Source organism: Schistocerca cancellata, chromosome 2 (assembly GCF_023864275.1).
Source record: "Schistocerca cancellata isolate TAMUIC-IGC-003103 chromosome 2, iqSchCanc2.1, whole genome shotgun sequence".
NCBI lineage: Eukaryota > Metazoa > Arthropoda > Insecta > Orthoptera > Acrididae > Schistocerca > Schistocerca cancellata.
In genome coordinates, this window is record NC_064627.1 from 344,521,412 (window position 1) to 344,525,658 (window position 4,247).

A 4,247-nucleotide genomic window follows, 5' to 3' on the forward strand; every position below is an offset into this window, starting at 1 on the left:
GTTCTCATTAGAAAGAAAAATTCTTGAAACTTCCTGGCAGATTAAAACTGTGTACCGGACCGAGACTGGAACTCGAGACCTTTGCCTTTCGCGGGCAAGTGCTCTACCAACTGAGCTACCCAAGCACGACCAATCTGCCAGGAAGTTTCATATCAGCCATGTCTGCGCAATATCCTTTCTTTCAGGAGAGCTAGTCCTGCAGGGTTCGCAGGAGAGCTTCTGTAGAGTTTGGAAGGTAGGAGACGAGATACTGGCAGAATTAAAGCTGTGAGGACGGGGCGTGAGTCGTGCTTGGGTAGCTCAGTTGGTAGAGCATTTGCCCGCGAAAGGCAAAGGTCCCGAGTTCGAGTCTCGGTCCGGCACACAATTTTAATCTGCCAGGAAGTTTCATATCAGCGCACACTCCGCTGCAGAGTGAAAATCTCAACCAAGAAAAATCCTTCTTTACTGGTCCTGTGTAAGAGACTTAACAGAGACTGTATAATTTAAAGTATTACAAATTAATTTTTTCTATCCTTTTGTATTTTGCGCTTCTCGTAAAGTCTCATTCATGTTTACTTGAAAATTTGATTCGGCCAGGACGTTTATACTTGTATGAACTTTTATTTACAGACTATGTCAGTGGTACAAATTATTTCACACTTGACGTTTCGAACCCAGTCTCCCCAAGCAGCGAGCGAGCACTCTACCACAGAGCCAATAATTCGCACACTGGAGCTGCATTCGGGTGGACGATGCTTCAGAGCCGCGTCGAGCCATCCAGATTTTTATTTTTCGTGATTTCCCTACAAGTGCAGGAACGGTTCCTTTGAAAGGGCACGGCCGATTTCCTTCTCCATACTTCACTAATCCAAGCTAGTGCTCTATCTCTAATAACCTGGTTGTCGACTGGACGTAAAACACTGATCTTCTCGTCTTCCTCTTCCTCCTCCTCTTCCTCCTCCACCTCCACATCCTTCCATCATAGAGTCACACTGCCTAGGTAGGAGAATTCCTTAACTTCATCTACTTCTTGATCAACAACCCTCGCCTCAAGTTTCTCGCTGTTTTCATTTCTGCTACTTCTCAGTACTTTCGCCTTTCTTCGATTTACCTTCAGTCCATATTTTGTACTCATTAGACCATACAATCCCACATATCCTGTAATTTTTCTCCACTTTCACTGAGGATATCGATGTCATCAGTGAATCTTATCATTAGTGTCCTTTCACCTTGAATTATAATTCTCCTCTTGAACCTTTCTTTTATTTCCATCACTGCTTCTTCGACATACAGATTGAGCAGTGGGGACGAAAGATTACATCCTATCTTACACCCTTTTTAATCTTAGCACTTCGTTCTTCCTCTTCCACTCTTATTGTTCTCTCTGGGGTCTGGTACGCGTTGTCTATAAGCCTCCTTTCTCTCAGAAGTTCGAACATCTTGACATTATCTAACGCTTTCCTCCAGGTCGACAAACCCTTTGAACATGGCTTGATTCTTCTTTATTATTTTTGTTTTGTACTGTTTCATTATCAGACGCAACGTCAGAATTGCCTCTTTGGTGCCTCTAACTTTCCTAAGGCCAAAGTGATAATGATCTAACACATCCTCACTTTTCTTTCCCATTCTTCTGTATATTCTTCTCGTCAGCAACTTCGATGCATGAGCTATTAAGATGATTGTGCGATAAATCTCGCACTTGTCGGCTCTTTCAATCTTCTGGATTGTGTGGCTGTGTGGTATACCGCCAGACTCACACATTATCTACACCAACGTGAATAGTCGTTTTGCTGCCACTTCTCCCAATGATTTTAGAAATTCTGATGAAGTGTTATCTATCCCTTCTGCCTTATTTAAGGCTTCCAAAGCTACTTTAAATTCTAATACTGAATCCCCTATCTCTTCCCTGTCGACTCCTGTTTCTTTTACATCATCAGACAATTCTTCCCCTTTATAGAGGTCCTGAAGGTACTGTTTCCACCCATCCAGTCTCTCCTCTCCATTTAACAGTGCAATGCCCATTGCACTCTCAATGTTACCGCTCTTACTTTAATTTCACGGAAAGTTGTTTTGACTTTTCTGTATGCTGAGTCAGTGCTTCCGACAATCATTCCTTTTTCGATTTCTTCACATTTATCATGGATCCATTTCGCCTTAGCTTCCCTGCACTTTCTATTTATTTCATTCCCGAGTGACCTGTATTTCTGTATTCCTAAATTTCCTGAACATTATTATATTTTCTTGTTTCATTGATCAACTGAAATATTTCTTCTGTTACCCATGGTTTCCTCACAGTTACCTTTCTGTACCTATGATTTTCTTTCCAATTTCTGTGATTGCCGTTTTTAGAGATGTCCATTCCTCTTCAAATGAACTCCGATCTATTCCTTATTTCAGTATCCATAGCCTTAGACAGCTTTAGGCGCACCTCTTCATTCCTAAATACTTTGGTATTCCATTTCTTTTTCACATTGATTGTTTCTGACTAGTCACTTAAACTTCAGCCTACTCTTCTTTACTACTGAATTGTGATCTGAGTCTATATCTGTTCCTGGGTATGCCTTATAATCCAGTATCTGATTTCGGAATCTCTGGCTGACTATGATGTAATCTAACTGAAATCTTCCCTTATATCCCGGCCTTTTACAAGTTGGCCTTCTCTTCTTGTGATTCTTGACCGGAGTATACGCTATTACTAGCTGAGGTTTATTGCAAAATCAGTTAGTCTTTCTCCTCTCTCACTCAAATTACCAAACCCATATTATCCCGTAATACTTTCTTATACTCCTTCCATACAACCGCATTCCAATACCCACATGACTATTAGATTTTCATCTCATTATAAGTACTGAGTTATCCTTTTTATATCCTCATAGACTTTCTCTATCTCTTCATCTTCGGCTTGTGTCGTCGGCGTCTATACCTGAACTGTCGTTGTGGGTGCTGCTGTGATGTTGATTCTGAAGAGAACAACCATATCACTGAATAGTCCACAGTGAACGACTCTCTACACTACCTTCCTATTCATAACAAATCGTACTACAGTTACATCATTTTTCTGTTGTTGTTGATATTACCCTATACTCATCTGACCAGAAATCCTTGCCCTCTTTCCATTTCACTTCACTGATCCTTACTATGTCTAGATTGTTACTTAGCGTTCCCCTTTTAATATTTTCCAGCTTCCCAGCCAAATTCAAACTTCTGAACTTCCACAGTGAATGGGGGACTACTCCGGAATCTGTTGCCAGTGGAGTGATCATGATTTTTTTTAATTCAGTGGTTTCCATTGCCTTCTGCATCCTCATTGGAGGATAATTGCTCATTCTTCCACCTTTAAGGGCAATTTCTCACTCCAAGGGCAAGAGAGGGCCCTGAAAATCTTTGACAATCCTGACGGCAGAATGAGGGTGACTTCCTATGCCGGCAATATTCGGCAGCCATTGCTAATGATTTTTATTCAGAATTTAAGCGATGGTTGGGGTCGAATCCGGGACCGAGATCAACGAAAATCCTATTTCCGTGTGATCCCCTTGTAAACAGTGATGAATTTTATGTATTAGCCTCCATATTGAAGCTATGGTGCTGAGATTGGACGAACGTAAACAGCAACGTTTATGCACGAAAAAAGGCTTCAAAAATTTATTGTTCGTATTTATTACTTACAACATAATAGCACGGGTGTGCATCATTTGCCACTAGGCTATTAATGAAAAAATTCTGCCCACCGACAGCAGAACTGTAAAAAATAAATAAATAAATTCGTTAGAATCGTTTTATTTGCATAAAATATCCTGCTTCAGAACACCACTTGATGATTTATATTACAAAACGATTAATAATATCTTTCCAAATTAAGCGAGAAGAAATAAAAACTTTAACATTTGCCAGTTACAGTGTAGCCATAGGCTATAAAAGACATGAAAAAATAGTATCTTGAAAAGAAGCTACAAGATGAACATAAGCAAGACTAAAGCAAAGGTAATGGAGAGCAGTCGGAGTATATCAGGCTGTGCTAACGGAATTGGATTAAGGTATACGACACCGAACAACAGATGAGTTTTTCTATTTGTGCAATAAAACTGACATGGGCTAAGTAGAGAGGATATGAAATGCAGGCTGGTGAAAGTAAGAAAACCATTTTTGAAAAGAATAAATATTTCATGTAATATAAATATAAATTTAAGTGTTAGTAAGTCTTTTATTAAAGCTGGGCTTCAAGAGAATGGAACTCATTAACTACATAATAGAGCAGCAAACTACTA

General features: G+C 39.9%; 1 non-coding gene across 1 annotated transcript; it reads left to right on the plus strand.

The window, feature by feature from the left end:
• Positions 1-288: 288 nt before the first annotated feature.
• Trnas-cga (transfer RNA serine (anticodon CGA)) lies at positions 289-363 on the plus strand. The gene has a single exon. It is a non-coding gene; the product is annotated as a tRNA-Ser (tRNA).
• Positions 364-4,247: the final 3,884 nt, after the last annotated feature.